This window comes from Ambystoma mexicanum, chromosome 1p (assembly GCF_040938575.1).
Source record: "Ambystoma mexicanum isolate Mex_15411 chromosome 1p, UKY_AmexF1_1, whole genome shotgun sequence".
NCBI lineage: Eukaryota > Metazoa > Chordata > Amphibia > Caudata > Ambystomatidae > Ambystoma > Ambystoma mexicanum.
In genome coordinates, this window is record NC_090921.1 from 1,370,820,621 (window position 1) to 1,370,839,991 (window position 19,371).

The following is a 19,371-nucleotide window of genomic DNA, read 5'->3' on the forward strand; positions in this document are numbered from 1 at the left end:
TTCAACGTACACAGGTCCCCCACCCCACTTTATTTTGGTGATATGCATGGTGGAGTGGGAAAGGGCAGAGAAAAAATGCAGTGTACATGCTTGTACACCCCACTTTTGCACTCCGCCATGCAAATTAAGTAAACCTCTCCACTATGTATGGATGGCAAGCCTTCAGCCTCCATAGGAATCCACAACATTTGCGCTGGCATGAAAGTTCAAACTGGTGCAAATGCTGGAGTATTTGTTTGGCGGAGAGGAAGGGCGCAACAGAAACGTATGTTACGTTCCGCCCCTCCTCTCTGCCGTACACATCCATGAAAATCGGTCTTGTGCTTGGAAATCTGTTATCAGAATGAGATTGAAGAGAGGGCGAGCAAGCGAGAGCTCGCAGAACAGAGGACACACAACCAAAGAAGTGACAGCATGCCAAAGGGGAGTCCCTGCAGATTGAGGGCAAAGCCTAAGAGAGATGTGAGTGCAATACAGAGCGTGAAATAAACAAACTGATATTTGTTGAGACTTGCAGTCCCATAGCAGCTAAAAGAGATTTTTAACAGGAATTCCCTGGTATAATCCAGGTCACGTACAAAAACTGTGTGTGAAAGAAGAGCGTTGTCCACAACACAGAGGTACATTCAGGGCAACAGTGCAAGTCAGCGACTCCCTTAGGCTTTAACAGAGAACCACTTCATTTTACTTTACTTATTATTCTTTATCTCTGAAGGAATTTATGAATTAAGGGGTTGTTAACCTGTCTCTTCTCATTTCCGCAATCACACTGGACAACACTGTATGTGATTCTAGGAAGACCCTTCGGATTTGAAATGGTATGCGTAAGTAACAAACAGTGACCGAGTAAGCTACAAAAGATCACTCTATTGAATATATTTTGATACGATTTTTCAGGAAAGGGTCTAATTTGTGAACTTGCCCATGTGAATTGTTTTTTTTTCAAATGAACGTGTTTTTATAATGTGGTGACAGCAATGAATGTGTATGTTTCGTTTTGTTCGAAATGTAAGTCTGGTGAAAGCATTTCAATACGCGAACCACACATCGGAAAGTTTGAACAATAATAAACGGATATTAAGTAAAGTATGCTTGATCATTAGAAAAAAAAACATTTTTTTTGTTTGTTTTATTGGTTAAGTATAGTTAAAGCTTAAACATTACATCCTTATTCCTTTAGTAAAATCATTGTTCCTTTGTTAAAAATTCCTTAGTTCCAATTCTCTTCAGACAGTAATTACCAGACCATTATCAATAATGCACAAATTAATATAACAAGAGGGAATAAACCTAAAGGGTGTTAGAATCTATACATTTGATGAAAGTGAATGTTTCAATCCCAACACTAGGGCAAGTGTTATGCTACATTATTTGGCTCCAATCTAAATAAGATCACGAATAACAATATAGTACGCCTTCTGTGCAAGACTGTGAGCAACTACGAACTAGGGTGAGCAGACGCTCCGCAATTGGGTTTGCTGTCCCCCTGTGCAAAGAACATTTTTTTCATTTTAAAACCACTTCCTGGTTTTGGGGAGGCGGGGCCTCAGTTGTTGAACTGTCAAAAGGAATGGGCACACATTTTCACAGAAGAAGTATGTTTCAACATAATGGCTTATTTTTGTATCAACTTAATAATTGGTGAGTCTACTGCAACAATTAAAGATGCCATCCCAAGGTGGGCTCGAACCATGTACCTTTCAGTTGGCTGCCCTAGGGACTGCTTGGAAAATAATTTCGTAGACTGTCCTAGAATACCAATTGGAGGGAAAACCTCTTGGGGTTTAGTACGCAACAGCTAAATCAACAGTTTATGTCGATGGGGTATGCCTGGAATCAGAATCATCTTTAGGGATTCTGGGGTTTGAACCATAGAACCTTGAAAAAGGCATATTGAACGAACCAAATGTGTTGCCTTGGTAACAATGAAAAATAACGAGACGCACACTGAGACTGACTGACAATGTATTGTATTTTGCACTCAAATGACAGCTGAGATTTGGAGAGAGTGTGACAGAAAGTCTCAGAGAGGTGCCATGACCCTCTTTGAGGATTGAACAGAAGCATCAGTTTATATAGACAGATCAGTAATCTAATGTAGCATTGGCCCAAATCCAGGCGGGCACTACCAGACAGTTTGCATAATGGTAACGGTTTCGTACTGCATATGTCTTCTGAAGATCAGTTAGGCCTTGCGGTTACTACCCTTTCGCAAGACGGGTTCAGCTTGCATAGCCTTTGCCGATAACATGTGAACAACAGAATAACAACAATCGAATACCAAATAAGGCAAAGATAGAAAATGGGAGTTGTGACGTCAGGTTGCTGGAGCTGGTGAGATCTACCAGGCCTGGAGAGTGCTGTATCCTGTTTGGATTAAGAACTGTTCACTTGCTCGGATCGAGAATATATTCTGCTGCTTAAACCTGCACTGCGAGCCAAGCCAGGGGCTCTTGCAGGAGATCGACCGCAGCGCTCAGGAGGAGGGGCTTGCGCCCGTCACGTGACCTATCACGTGACTTTCTTGACACCTGAAAGCGCACCGCCGTCCACCCTTGCAGCGTAAAGCCCTTCGGAGATAAGCCCACAGGCTGTTGTGTGGCTGTTTGGTGGCGTGTTTGGGCGGGAGACTCCGGAGGTTACGCTCTATGATGCTTTCCTAGCACACGACTCCACACAGAAATCTGAAGTGACCCTCAACCACGGACTGACTACAAAGGACTGGGCTGCTAAGGACTACAGGAGGACACTGTGCAGGTGTTACAGTATTAGGGTCTGGCTTCATCATAGATCAACCGTAGAAAGTGTAATGTGGCTATAGTATACACTTTTAAACTGTGCGGAGCGATTGTGTATGCTTATACACAGCACTTTAATACGGGCTGTGTACTGTTGCGCCCCTATGGTTTAGTTCTTTAAGCAGGTCTCCAGAAATACTAAATGTGGATTTTTAAGTGAGCTTTTAAGGTATCTGTTTGATATACGATTGCTTGGTATCTCTGTAAGAGAACACTCGAAACCATCCATACTTGCTGACGTGTGGCACGTTGTACTTGATTTTTTTAATAGCACAGGGAGCATCGTTGCTTTGATGTCAGACGTGTTTCACATATAGGAATTGTGTGGTTAATTCAAATACGCAGAACTGGTAGAGGTTGTCATTGAGTTGGGCCCTTAGTAATTGATATCCAACGCCAATTAGTTCCAATAGCCATGGCTGCGGGACTAAGGAGCAAACGTAATGATTTTACTGCATTTACTTCTTCAAGTATTGATTCTCTTGTTTGTCATGGTAGCACAGCATATACTGATTTGATTACTTTAGAAAAGACGGCTACAGCACCATGTACACAAGATAAAGGTTGTTCTATTCCATCTGAATATGAGGTCATGATTCATGCTAATGAGAGGAGCTCTTTAGCAACACTTTGTTCCATCACCTCTCAGAGCGTGAACAATACGAGTAACAACTTAGAAATGAATGCAGCAGAATATGAGGGCAAGATTTAGCCACTAGCGATCAACATGATCGCATTTTAAAAAACATGGTTGATCTTGATGATAAAGTGACTCGTGCCACTTTTTAATGGCTCCATGATAAAATCACAGAGGGTCACGTCCCACTCATTGGGGGACATAAGCTGGGTAGAGGAACCAATCATGGCCACCTTAAAACCTCCTGCAGTTGACTCTCCGCCCCCCCCCATATGACCTACACACCTGTCAGCAAAGATGGCTCAATTAGACCTTTTCAAATTGATCCTATAGATGAACTGATAGAAGTAGGTGGAAACATGTCGAGGTCGCCATATACCTTTCCGGTAATTATTAAAATATTGGATCTATTAGATAAGGGCCATGATTTGACGCATTTAGAATTAAAAGAAAAAAAAGCTACTATGCACCATCTAGGAGCTAAAATGGATAAAATTGAAGGCTTTATTATTGCTGCAGATACTTTAAGAGCTCTAAACACTAAATCGCCTCAAACTTGTCAGACGTCATGTGTGAAAGCCACGCAAACTGAGGACAATTTTAGTATCTATACGACAGCAACTTCTAATAATAGCACATCTCTTTTGCCATGTGAGTGTAGGTCGGAAATAAAAGATCTCAACGTGCTAATTGAAACATTGTCTGCTACCATCATTCCCCAACTAAATAATGCATTGCCCCCGGATAAGACCCCAGATAGTCCCTCAACCTTGGTCCAAGTACTTGATGAACAACAGACAATCGTGAAACGCAGAATTCCGAAAAAGAGTGCTTTTTCATGTCTCGTCGCGCCAAGAGGATGCACAATAGAGCATTGAAAAGACTTTCAAAAAGGAAAAGAGAGGTAAAGGAGACTAAATCAGATATGGAGGGAGGGAACAATAACACCACGCAATTGGGAACTGTATCTTCTCAAGATACGGTGATTATATACTCTGATGAAGAAGGCATTGATCTGCAGCAACTTTCAAAGTAAAGCCAGGAAGCCTTAACATCGACACAGAGTGCTATTTCTAAAACGCGGACTAAAAAGAAAGGGACGGAATCCATCACAAAAAAAGTAGGGAGCACAGATGAAAGGATAAGATGCCTCATGCAGCGAATGAGGTTGGAGATGAATACCCCAACCTTTTGAAAAGGAAGAATTCCATGGGTAAAGAGGCGACTAGACCTATCTCCACTCCTACTCGTATTTCCATACATGGCCCGGCTTTGAGTAGAACCATCCCGATTACCAAGCAAAAGATTCTAATACTGCCAATCTGGCTCCTCTGGGTATTTTTGAAAAAGCCCTCGAGGAGGGCAAGATTGGCAGGGAGTTTCTTATGAAAGCAATATCTGATGTAGTAGCACTGATTCCGCAATGCACTGAACCAAAAACTCATATGAAATCACATGATGACATTCTTGAAACATTTCGAAAGGCCCTCCATATTAACGAGACAAACTTTACAACCCAAAATAAGGCATTATCAACAGTAGGAGCGCCAGAACCGAAAGAGCGATTATCCTATCCACCTAGCCCTGTGGAGAAACTCTCTGAGAAGATACCTGAGGGTATGGATAATATCTTACTGGTTGGGCTGGAAGTTAATACGGGGGTCACGGCTGGGAAGCGGATTAATCGATCATTTATACTATCTCTATTTTCACGCATCCCGCAACTAAGAATGGTGAAATCAGAAGATATCCTTAGAGTATCTATAGCTCAAACTGATAATCGTAGAGCAGTGTGTTATCTGAGCTCTGAAACCATATTAAAATTTCTTGTTTGTCACCAGGAGGAGCTCATAAATCAAGGAATAAATCTATTCCAATTTGATTCAGAATCTTTAGCTAATGATTTTTTAGCCTACATCCCTACCAACGTCGACACAGAATCAAGATGCAACAATGACACCCAACAAAACAAAGCGATAGTCGATGGAGATTTGCATGCACTTCTAACCCACATAGTGAGAACTAAAGATATGCCATGGTTGGAACCCATGGTTACTGCCCTTCTGGGAACTAAATCTTCAGCTTTCCACACATAGCAAGAGGAATTAGGACTTTTCAAGATAATCTCTTGGAATACGTGTGGATATATGAATTTGTGTAGTTGGCATGCATCCCTATCAATCTATGAGCAACCCACGATTCTTATACTGGAGGAGACAATGAAACTGCACGAGTTTTCTATACCAGGATTTACCACCTATTGCAAGTCCGCCAGGAGGCCTTTATTAGGTCGGCCTAGTGGTGGTCTTGGAATAGCTATAAATAATTCGGTCGGCCTCCACTCAGAATGGGTATGGGAATCTTCGAACCTCTTATGGGTGGTTGTCCACAACAGCATGTCTAAACAGTTTCCTTCGATTTTGATTGTTTGTCTATATTGGAATCCTGTCAGTTCCATGATCGATGCAATGTTAGATGAACTAGACGATTGTCTAGAATACATAAACACGAAATTTGAATCAATAGAAATCATTATTGGAGGAGATTTCAACTGCGATTGTAGAGAATCAAGCGAATATGGCTCCCTTAAACCATCATTTCAGGGGTGCGCAATTTAGAGAGCTATTAGAGAATTGGGATATGGATATAGTAACACACAAAAACTTTAAATTTCAAGCAACATAGTCCAGATATCATAAATCAATGGCAATTGACTATATCTTTATCTCCCAACATCTGGCTATGCTTATCTCATCTTCCCAATGCAGTCCCAATGCAGTCCCATACATCTTAGTGACCATGCACGAATCATCTGTAATCTGAAATGGGAATGCAGACAGTTAGCCAGTGTACCAGCCTTGGCTCTAGTCGAGACTGATCGCCCATATATCTCCATTAGATGGTCCCAATGTCTATGTCAGCAATTTGGTAAGTATGTATATGCACAGATGAATACACTTCAACTTCTCAAAAATGAAATGAAACTAGTAAAGCTCAATTATTATGCTAAAATAATAGAAAACGCACTCTTGATTTTCAGCAAACGCTACACTAAAGCTTTGCATCCACATCCCTTTGACGCTACTTGTAAGAACATTAAGACAGTGAAACAGAAGGCAATTAGACAGCTCAAAACATCTGGCCTAGGAGCCGAGCAATATTGCTATATGAGGTCTAAAAGTCTGAAAGAATTTAAGAGAAGCATAAAACAAGCACGCATACTAACGTATAATAAAGACAATTGTGACCTCATATGAGCAATAACTCGTCACGATACAAGAACTATATGGCAGATGATAAAAAAGAATGATAAGAAAACTGTTTTAACCCCCATTTGCTGTATAACGGAGTACATATATCAACACAAAATATTGTATTCCTATCAAATATGAGTCAGTTCCAAATATTCAGCTATGCTATAGCAAGATCGCCCGATTGAATTGGTCACAAGATGATCTAAAATGGGCTATTTCAAAGATCTCATACTCTAGATCAGTCGGTCCTTGCCTCTATAAGGCTGATCCGGAATTTTGGGTCGAAATACTAAAAACCAAATTTGACAATATCATTAATACAGGTCAGATTCCTTCCTCTTAGACCACTGCGAACATAGTGCCAATATTTAAAAAGGGCGATCCGGCTCTTCCCCAGAATTATAGGCCAATTGCACTAATTGATACTGATGTAAAACTGTTTGCCATTTTGCTCTTACACAAGCTTGAAATATTCATTGAAAAAAACAATCTTTTTTCAAAATATCAAACAGGCTTCAGAAAAGGTTTGAGCACCTCGTTGAACGCAATGGTCATGTCGCACCTGACTGCAACCACTAAAGGAAAGAATTCACAATCCATATATGTGGCTATGGTCGACATGACATCGGCATTCGACAATGTTGTGCGAAACCTGCTATGGAATAAACTGAAGCTGATGGGAATTCCTCTACATTTATTGTATTGGTTTATCAAACTTCATACTAACACTTCATATAAGATACAAATTTCAGAAGATGGCAGAACAACTGATCATATCAATACGGCAATAGGCCTTAAGCAAGGCTGTAATTTAGCGGCCACCTTTTTTAACTTGTATATTGCTGACCTGGACAAACTATGGGAGTTTAATAATTTGTTCTCTGTAAAAATTGGAACGCTTTGGTTAAAGTGGATGGCTTTTGCAGACGATATAATAATTGTCGACCCAACACCGGCAGGGCTACAATCTAAACTAATGCTTTTTCAGGAATTTGCGTGTGCACATAATCTTAGGCCCAATCCTGCAAAAACAGTTATTCTCAAATTTGGAGTTAAGCAAAATATTAAAAGTTACCAATGGGAGATCATGCAAACCAAACTACAATGTTCTCCTAGTGCGATATACCTGGGTTATCATTTAACAGCACAAAACTCAATAAAATATTGGACCAACTTAATTAAAAATAAGTTGCGCCCTTTATTATCTTAATTGAAATTGATCTATATGAAATATAGCAAATTTTCATTGATGCCTATGATTGCATTTCTAACCCTAAAAATAGAAACTGTTATTTTGTACTCCATTGATATGTGTCTTAGTGACATTACCGTAATCTTAGATTCCACACAAGGAACTCTGATAAAAGCTGCCATGCATCTGCCAATGTCCACACCGAACTCAGTGTTACGACATGAATTAGGGTTGACTGCACTATCTACACGCTGGAAATGGCGACAAATATCAAGTTATGCAAAGGTATGCTTACCTTGTAAAACTCATTGTACGTTGAGTTAAATAAGTTGTTGAACTCCTCCTTTTCCCTGTCATTCAAAAAATATCAACTGAATATGCAAAGAACGTTGAATGATTTGGGCATCACAGTGGATGCTGTATTTTTCGCCCTGCGTATACTAAAAAAAAGCTGTTTGAACAGGATTGGAGGTGTACAATTGAAAAAATACAATCATAGAAGATGTACAAAGAGTATGGCGCCTTTTTTAAACCACGGTTTCCTGGGCTTGACTATGTAGTCATTTTTCCATGTAAATCATACGAGACAAGCTTATATGTGGTTTAGACTGAATTAATACCTCAACAGGGAAAGAACAGCGAATTGGTTCAAGCATGAAAAGCCAGTGACAACGAAATGTCGTTTTCCTTCCTGTAACGAATTGAATGAGACAATGAAACATCTTATCCTTGAATGTCCACACTTCAAATCTATAAGAACCAAGAGACTCCATAAATTTGTGAATATGGAATACGAAGATTGCATGCAATTCTTGTGGGCACGCATGATGCAAGGCACACATAAACCTTTAATATATGAATTGGTAAGCCTATGTAAATACATTGAAAAGGAGTTGATACATTTTAATCATTAATGGACATCTAGTGCTCGACAATTTGTATGTTGCGTCTGTAAGTATATATTTACATGATGTTGGAAATTATTATGATTCTAATACCTATACTTGAATATTTTATTGTGATTTTAGATATGCTGGTTTTGTAAAGGTTCTACAAAGTTTTCTATTTTTGTAAATGAACTAAATACAAATAAAAAAAATAAAAAATAGTGAACTGTTTTCTGGACCTGAATTGGAAATACACAAATAACATGAGAAATGAATATGGATATATTAAATAAAATCTGTATATGGTGTTATGAAAAAGCAGAATAAGTGAAGATTTATTTTCACCATACTAAATGGAAGCCTGCAAAGAGAAAATGCTAATTTGTGTGAGCTTAAAAGATCTAATCTGGATTTTAGTACTGTCCTTTAAAGATTTAATAAACCCAGCAAAAGAAACTGTATGATAAGTTCACCTGCTTAATTAGTTTCTGACACATGCTTGCAGCTTATTATAGGGTGGCGTCCGACATCCTATAGTTCAGGTAAAACTTGTTTACAGACTTTTCTGGAATTCTATCGTTAATAGCTTTTGACTTGCTGGATGGATTTGGATGAAACCCCGCTCCCCACCCTCCCCCGCCTTCCCCCTACCCCCAATCCCCAAAAGAAAATGTGCCCTGACCACTCCAACCTGGACATTTTGGAGGAAATTCATTAAAAAGTGGAAAGGTTACTAAAAAACAAAATAATGCTGTTTTAAGGCTTTTCCCATTTGTTTTCCATAGAGAGAAAGTGCTTCCAGTGAACACCCATAACTCGAAAACTGCTGGACGGATTTGCACCAAATAAGGAACAAATTGGGCACGAAGTGGCACTGTAGTGCCTTTTGTTGGTTTGATGTATTTTTGTCCAGTAGTTTTTAAAATATTTTGAACACCATAACCCAAAAAAGGTTTATATATCTTCCCATGGTGCCATTTTTTGCTCGATGCAAGCGATTCCTGCAGAAACCCTGTGGAAAGCCACGAAAGAAAAGTGCTCAGATTGATATTTGACAGAGGAAAATGAGTGGATTCAAATCAGGTAAGAGGTGGGGAGGGGGAAAGAGGACCACAAGTGCAGTGGTGGACTTAGGAGGGGAGCTGGGGGGCCATTTTGGGGAAGAACCTTTTTCATCCTATCAGAGCAATCCTGTGGGAATCCTCGCTTCCCAAACCCGCTGAATTTCAAGGGTTTTGTTGCGATAAATCAGATCCCCTTAAATCTCTCCTAACTAAAGATTTTTCACTTATTAATGAATTAATGATGTGAAGACCATTTGCAACTGTACAGAAATGACACCTATTTTTTGTACCAAATAAACCTGCTTGCCAGAGATTCGAATGTGCTATTTTTCCATTTTTATATAGAACAAACCTAGCTATGAAGAAAAGAAGTATTGTACAGTAAGAGGGTGCAATAATAGGAAAGACTTAGATAAAAAAAATAAACTATTAAGACTTGGAAAGACATGGAGAAAGGTGATAAAATGAGATGCAGGCAGATTAGGGAGGCAAAGATATGTTGCATTTAGTCATCTTTCGCCTGTCTGGTACTCCTTACTCTCGAATCGCCTACACAAAAAGAAAGACCAAGCAATAGGCTAAAGATGCCGTAATATTATAAAAAGGCAATCCTTTTCACTGAAGGCAAGATGGGACTCTACAGTGAGATAAGATGATCTCTTTAGGACCACAGGATTATCCGGTGGCAAAGCCATGACATTTTCGACCGAATGTCTTGAATTTGGCTTCCTAATCACCTCTCCCAAGTAATACATCGGGCCGCATCACGAGTTCGGAAGTACAGGACAAAGTGGTGGTGAAATAGAAGTATCAGAATTACAGCCACTTCATCACCAGTTTCCTGCAGGGCTGAATTATGAGGTTGGAGGCGAAGTGGAGGAATCACCGGATTTGCTGTGGTGACATTACTGCTTCTGGTAAATCTGCCAACATCCTCATGGTATCTGATGGACTCCAGAAATTGACTGACTGACACTTCTGTTATATCACACATAATCCCCTGGCAAATCACTGAGACCGAATGGCAGTAACGTAAACGTATTTGGCAGTAATTCCTGAGGAATTCCTGCCAAACTTTTAATGAGGCCCCTTGTGTTCTTCATTGGGGGTTGCTGTACAGTGTTTACAAGCCTTGCTTGGAGGGACCCAGCAATTACCCTGCAAAATACTGATGCTATGAGTTTTAGTGCTTTCTGGTTCAACAAGTATGTTGTTTTGCAGCACAGTAGTTCTTATTATGAAATGATATGATATGATAGGGCATTTATAACGCCCCTGTGGACAAGTGTTTCTAGGCGCGACAAGACAAAGAGGGGGAAACAAAGGGAGGAGAAAACAACGATCATACTAGGCCTTGTGTCATTCACATCGAGCAATCACAGGGAAAGGGGAGGGAAGACGTGCAAAAAGGGGGATGGAGTAGTTCCAAAAGAAAGGGGAGATGTAGAAGTGCAGGTAACAAAGTGCAGCCAGCGGGTGGCTAAGTGCCGGTAATCAGAGGGTGCAGCCAGCGGGTTGTTCATAAGCGCAGAGAGAGGGTGGACTTTACGGAGGTAGTGCAGACCCAGGCCCCAGAAAGCCTTGTGGACAATGCAGAGAGTCTTGAACTTGATCCTTGCCACCAGTGGGAGCCAATTAAGAGATTTCAGAGCTGGAGAGATACGATCCCTGGGCTTGAGGCCAAGGACAAGTCTTGCAGTTCTGTTCTGGATATGTTCTAGAGGATGGAGAGTAGAAACAGGAAGATTTAGAAAGAGGCTGTTGCAGTAGTTCAGCCTTGAGAGGACCAGAGCTCTGGAGACAGTGAGTTTATGGGGGAAAGTGAGGAAGGGAAGAATACCTCTGAGGAGGTGCAGCTGATAGTTTGACTTCTTAGAGACGCCTACCACCAAAGTTTGTCTACTCCAGTGTATTAACCCCAGAGAGTATAGGCGAAATATGCCTTGTCAGGATTTGGAAGTGCGATCTGACATAGGAACACAAATACATGTGCTTAACAAATTCAGATATCTTCTGAACCATTGTGGTTTATACTTAAGCTTAAGCTTATAAATAACTTTTGTTATTGCATGTGATCAATACATCCCCCAAAGAAAATTAAAAAGGCTTCATAAGTTGTGCTATAGCAAACTCACAAACTGTAAGTACTACAGTGAACACAGTTTGTGTTACAGGACTCATTGGCCAAATCAGATCTTAGTTGTTCTTAAAAACAGCCAGGAACCAAGCACATAGCCTCAGCAGCACACTATTGAATATCAACACATGTGTAATTTACATTTTGTAAAATAAGTGCACTGCGTTCTTTACATCAACCAGTTAGTAGGGGTCCAAGGGCACATGCCCTCCCAATTTTCCCTACCGTAAAGACATCTCTGCATTGAAACCACCCTCCCTTCTCCCACTACTAAAGTGAAGTCCTGGCAGCCACTGTTAAACGTTAGTCCTACGTTTATGTTAGTGCCCGTTTGTTTTGAATATCTGTTCACCTTACCAAAAGCCTTTTTTCAAATAATATTGAATTTAACCTAACACTTCTATTGATGGATTATGGAATGGTCTCAAAAGTTATGATCTGTGTTCCACGTATGGCAGCGACATTTATGGATTCTATAAATTAATTGTTGTTGGAGGAAAAGGCAATGGAGGATCACCTCTGCATCCCTGAAAGAGAATTTATATGCGCACCATATCACTTGGTTGTTTTGATTTGTTGCTGTGCTTTTTTAGGCTTATGTACTTTTTAGGTTGGATCAACCAAAACATCGCTCACAATCTTGCATGAGAGAAGATGTATTCATGCAGGAGGTGCATGGAGGGGCCCGTGGGAGGTGAAAGCCCGACTGGTTGTAGAGCCTTCCTCCAAGTCAAACGACATACAAATAGTTGTCAAGCAAAGTTCTCAAAATATTAAAGGCTTGTGTCGCCAGCATAAAAGGCACAAGATAACAGACTTCTTCCTGTGTGAAAAGATGGTCACAATGCCAATTCAAGAAGTAAACCAGAGACAGGGAGAGTAAGTCAGTTTTATGTTGAGATTCAATGATACCGTCCTGCCTCCCCAGAGTCTGGGGATCACAACGAGGTTGCTAATTTGATTTCCAGGAGACTTGGAGTCAAGGTGATAAATTGGTCATGTGACAATAAGGGTAAAATCCTTGTAGCTAGGATTCAGTAAATTATGTGGATATTCCCCTAATCAATAATGATGGCACTGTGGAGACTCACCTGAGTTCTGGAATGCTACAACAATAAAGATTCTGGTGCAGGGAAGCTCTCAAACGATAGCACACGCTGATTTCAGCATGATTGTCTATCCACTCCTAGATAGGCTTTTCAAACTCTCACTTCCACTTGAAATTTCCCCCAGATAGCACGTTTTCATTTTACTCGTGCACCACTCACATTCAGGTAGGACTACTTCTTGGTCTCCCACAGAATATTAGGGCCAAAGCCTCAACCAAGGTTGATGCCCACTTCCATATTTGGCCATGCGTCTATAAAATTGCCACTAAAGCCATGGGCACCTTTTAAAAGGTGTCTGTGATGGGAAATAAATGCAGATTTCGGCTGCAGCAAGAAAACAAACTGTCACTAGAAAGAACTACAAGTGGAGCTTCAGGTCTAAATACTCCAAAGACAGAAGTAGCATAATACCTGAGTTCCCTTTAAAGCATCTGTAAGAAGTAAAGTGGTGCAATGGTAATCATGGAACACAAGACCGCTAATATAAGGGTTAAGAAACCAGGAAAGATATAAAGTATATATTCTTTGTCACTCCCAACAGGCTACAATACCAAAAGAAGTTTGAGAACATGTGCTGTGAGTATTTTGCACTGTAAAGCAACAGGCAGGAAAGACAATTGCTGACAAAATGGCTAACGATCCATTGGGCGGTAATCATGATGGGAGAGCGTTAGCAAACTATCCCAAATAAAAGAGCAGGATATTGTAATCCCCTGTCATTAGCGCTCCTGCAAGACAAACAGTAACTGGCACTGATGGTTGGGACAAAGCCCCCTGTATGATGAGTCTTGGTGTAAGGGGTGAGGTTGCCATGGGTGTTGCTAGGTCTGCAAAAGATCTGGGGCTACGCTCATGTCGGGACTGTCGGGACTCGGGCTAGCTAGCTTTTTAGTTGTAGCCCCTGAGCTTCGATCCCGGGCTACAACCAAAAGACCCACGCTATTGCGCCCTCAGCCTCCCTAGCAATGCCTTTGCATGGGGGCCTGGTCCTGGTGGCCACTGAGCGATGGTGGACCCCTTGGTTTACCCCACCATGCCCCAGTCTGCTGGAAGAGGCTTGTCAAAACTGAAACTGGGAAGCTGCCTCTATCCCTTTTGGGGCTCCAAGTTCATCTATCACGTGGACAACTCTCGAGCAGCCTTGTGGTAGCGTACCTCCCAAAGCATATGCACCAACACCAAGCCTATCGCACCACTGTAGCGTAAGGCTAATCTAAAGAAGAGTATCTCCTCTAATGTGGAGCCAGAACTATGGTGTAAGCAAGATCAGGGCCTCGTCCAGCACAGCACCTACCTGCAGTAAGGTGCCAGCATGTCAGCCGAGAGCTGCGGATACCAGCGAGAAACTGAGCAACAAGATCAGAGAGATAAAAGAGCGTGTAACCAAATACTGCTTTATTCTCTAGTTTATAAAAGCTTCATTTAACTTCATTGAGTGGATCTGTGTATAATAGTCTGTAGTTTTTGTGCAACCTTTCTATCTATTAAATTCACTCGTGACTCTAACCATGCTGTTTACACCTTACATGTATCGGTAACCACCCAGATTCTTTCCTTGGAAAATCTTGCTTTGAAAGGATTTTGGTCTTGAACAGTTGGCAAAACTGTTAATAAATGTACATTTATTGAAATAAATGGAATAAAGTTGACACTTGCGAGTCTGATAAAAAAAAGGGGTCCATTTGAGTCAGATCAGTCTTCTCTATGCAGCGCAGTCCGTGGATTTCATAATCAAAATGGCAACATAGCCAAATTATAGGCTTGGCTCACAGCACCACAAAATGTGATGATCAATTAAGTAACAGGTAAGACCCAGTAGCCAATCAACTGAAATCAATCAGTGCAGAGAACGAATTATCTAGCATAGGGATGCCTTCCGTTATGAGGATGGGAAAGGGGGAGGTGCCAAAGCACAGTGTGGGTTTTTGAAAAGAGTGAAGGAGAAGGTGCTGGAGGCAGAGTTTGGAGAATGAGACTGAGCTGGATGTAGCCCAGGTCTTTTTACTCTAGCCTCCTGACTGGGCTTGGCCAACAGGTCAAAAGGAGAGCCCCTCCCAGTCTGTCTAAAGTGGAGGTACTTTACTGTAAAGGCAACCTGTAAAGAAATGTGTGAAAAGGGGTTTACCACCGCACCGACCAGCAGCAGACCAGAGTTCCTTTGAAATAACATCTGCCGTGGTCTTGGGCAGAGTTCCTAAACATCTGTAAGTATAAAATGTTGTTAGTTCCTGTCAAAGGCAACCAGTCTACTCCAGCATGCTTTAATAATCCCCGATAGGAGTTGCCTCTTTTTACTTTGAAAATGACAGAAAGAAGGTGTCATTTTCAATGTGCGTCTTGTGAGGAATTGCTATCTGGCAAGGATGTGGAAGGCCTGACTTTCTTGATTTTTAAGAATTAATAAAGTAATGCCGGTAATTCCATCTCAGAAATTGTGGTCTGCCAAACGGATCCACCTTTCAAGAAGCTCCATGCCATAAGCATAGCACACACCTGTGCCAGGTTACGCAGCACTCACAAGTACAGTTAAACCCTCCCCGACATGGGAGCATGTCGGGAAATGTAACATTTCAATTATGACCAATGCTTACCATGCACTTATGCATGGTAAGCAGTGTTCTGAAATACAATTAAACCACCCGTGACATGCAAGCATGTCAGGGAGGGTTTAGTTGTAATTGAACATGCTAGGCAGGGAGCATGTACAATTTTATTTATTTATATACAGGAGGAACAATGCTCTTTTGATCACAAAAGAACATACAATAGATAAGGAATCAGATTTGGCGGGAAGCAGTGAGCTTCTTGCAATGGGGTTAATTTGAAGGACATTCTGGCCAGGTTGTGGAGGGTAGTAAATGGACCAGTCACCGGGGACAATACATAATTGGACATTCATAGATTAAGGACAATGAACATTTGACATTTTTAAGTGCAGATAGGTGGTACAGCCAGCTCTGCTTGAGATGTGACCATGATGTGGGAAGTGCTGGAGTGGAGGAAGAGGAAGTGAGTGACAAAGGCAGGTTAGAGGTGAGGGAACAATTTTAATTTTAGCTAGCAGGCAGATTAAAGGTAGGTTAAGAGGGTAACTCAGATGGCAGGAAGCAAGCTTTTAGTTTGGTTTTGAAAAAAATCTAAATCTGTGTGGACTGTTTCTTGGATGTCCGGGGCAAGAGAATTCCATACAAGTGGAGCAAGAAGAGAGAAGGAGCGGAAGCGCAGGGAGGGCAAGGAGCCACAAGGGTAGTCTAGGAGGCTGAGTGGAGATTATGCGAAGGCTTGTAGAGTTGGATAGAGGAGGATAGATACATTGGTGACTTAGCATGGATAGATTGGTGAACCAGGAGAAGAAATACAAATTTGTCCCTGTTTTGCATCATCAGCCATCCAGCCTGGTGACGGTACGAGGAAGTAGGTGTGAAGTGAATGAGTTCAAAGAGAGTCCTGTTAGTGAAGTTAATGATCTTGTCGAGAGGACAGAACGCATAGTTGGGGAGTCTAAGGATACTGGCACAGTAGTCCAGTTTATAGAAGACAAGAGTGGTGAAGAGATGCTTGGTAGTGCTGAATGGAAGGCGGTGCCTGATTTTCCTAATATTTATGAGGTTGAGGCGAGTTGCTGGTCCAGTTTTGGAGATGAAAGTAGAGATAGTGTGAGAAGGGTCATAGATGATGCTGATGCTGAGGATTCTAGCTGAAGAAGAGTACGGGATAGTGTCAGGTGGGAACCGGATAGGCAGAGGACGAGATGAGAGAGCTTTTTACAGGGAAGAAGAATCCCAATGGGGTGCTGGTGCATAAAGAATGCGGTACCCCTTAGTGCTCTCCAGCATTTGCGCTGACATGAAAATCCATGCCAGCGCAGATGCTGGAGCATTTGTATTGCGGAGAGGAAGGGAGGCAGTGAAAATGCAAGTTGTGTTCCGCCCCTGCTCTCTGCCATACAAATAACTGAAAATAGCCATGGCATGAATCGAAAACGTTAATGCCTTTTTCAAGGCGTTTATGCCTTCCATTTACATTATGATAGAGGTAAAAGTGCCCCGTTAGTAGACCTGTCCTTTCTATTCCAGACGCTGCATGATGTGGCTGACCAAGTTGCCCTGTTGAAGGTTATTCAAACTCATAAATGTCCATCGGAGCCATGGTTCTCAGATGAGCGCAAAGCAACACATTTTGAGCTGAGGCAGGGATAGCGTAAGTGGAGCCTGTCCTAACATTTTTGCCAGCTTTCCAGAGATTATCATGCTGCCATTCAGCTTGCAAAGCAGGGTTTTTTTACCCGTAAGGTAGAGACGGCCATGAACCAGTGCAAAGAATTGTTTGCAGCGGCCAAGTCGTTCTCCTCTAATACATTCGTGAAGTCGTTCTCCTCTAATACATGCTTCACGCCTAGCATGACACCCACCCAAACTTTATGTGATTCATTGCCAAAGTTCTTTTCCACTAAAATTGCAGATATATGTAAGCATATTCACCTGAGTTGTCAGAATGTCATCAATACAACTCGGTGCGAGACAGCACCAGTTCCTTACCCTCATGGTCTTATTTCCCTGCGTTTTCCACAGAGGCAGTGTCTAGGGCGGTTAGCCAACTTAAGGCCCCTGTGCCATCTTTCACTGTTCCTCTCGGTGTACTCAAGGATATCATGCCTGTCATGATTTTGTGGGTTACAAAAACAGTTACTCTTTCTTGTTAGTGTGGCTCTATTCATGGGGAGCTTAAACAGGCTATTGTTATCCCTCTCCTTAAAAGCTGTCACTGGATGTTTCTGTCTTGGCTAATTCCTACCCTATTTCTCTCCTTCCTTTTTTCATGAAATAGTTGTAATCTCTGGTGTCACCTCTTCTTTCTCCTTTTTTGGAAACGTAAAGTTTTCTTTACCCCTTTCAGTCGGGTTTCCAGCTGGGGTGTCGAACCAAGAGAATACTGGTGTCCGTAGTTGACGACCTGGCCATGTTGATTGACCGGGGTGGAGTGGGAGCCCTGATATTGCTAGAACTTTCTGCGGCCTTCAATACTGTCGATCACTCCACCCTGCTATCCCGCCTGGCCTCGGTGGGCCTCTCTGGTCCTGTTCTGGCCTGGTTTACATCCTTCCTGACTGACAGGGACTAATCACTCTCTCTTTCTCCCTTTTTGTCTTCTTCGCACCTTACTTCCTGGGGCAGCCTCTCTGTTCCAGTAATGCGTGTTTAGTTGTTGTACCTAAATTTTGCTTATCCAGGGTCACTGGCCGCCCATTCTCAATCTCCACCGATGAATTATGGAATGATCTTCCTGTTGCCTTTAGGCACATTGAGAACCATCTGCAATTTTGGTGCTCCCTGAAAACTTTGTTATTTTAGGCTTCTAGCGTTGGCTAGAATGCTGCTTGCGTCCTAGCATCAAGATGCCCTTGGGTGAACGTGAGTGTATACATTTGTTTGACATAACATAACAGTTATTATGAACATGAGCTCCTCTGTGTATGTGAGGGAAGCTCATGCTGTACCTCTTCTGCATGTGAAGGAAGCATGCACTGTGTAGGCCTTGCTGTGAGTTTCCTCTGCATGAAGGAAACATGCACTTCTGTTTTGTGCCTGCTCTGTGTGTTAAAGAACCATGCACCGTTTTCCCTTTCACCATACCTCTGCTTTATGTGAGTCAACTTTCTTTGAACTGCACATGCTGCGTTTTGAGTGAGTGAATCTTGCACTGCTGGTGGGTGCTCTGTCTGTTTAGTGTGTTAAGGAATGGTATACTTAAGCCCCGATTTTAGGTCTGGCTGATGCCAGAATTCAATGCTTTTCAATAGAGCTAATGTTCCATTTGTGATGGTCAGTAACCACATCAAGGACTTAAAGTGAGGCGTGACAAGCACAATCACCATAGAGATGTTTGCGACGATGCTCTGGGCATAGTTCCCATACACTGGAGCATGTGTGCGAACAATCAGAAGACCATACCATTACTTGTGGTAAAAGGTTAATACCTCCAGTAACATATACCTTAAAATACTCTGCAGCTGGTTGCCCCACTTTTCTTGTCACCCACTGTGCACCACCAGATTCTGCCAGACTCAAAATCAGACTTTTGGTTGTCTGTGTGTTGCTTTGCGTGCATAGCAGGCCTGGTGTTAATAGGATCATTTTCTCTAATCATCTTGAATTATTTCAGAGCCTTACAAAAGTGTGAGAGCCCGTCTGCTGAGGATACACGTGGCTCAAATAACCTGTTCTATGGAGTGCATTCCACTCAGGAGAGTCTGCAATCATGTTTTACCTCACTCCACCCTTCACAGCAGAGAA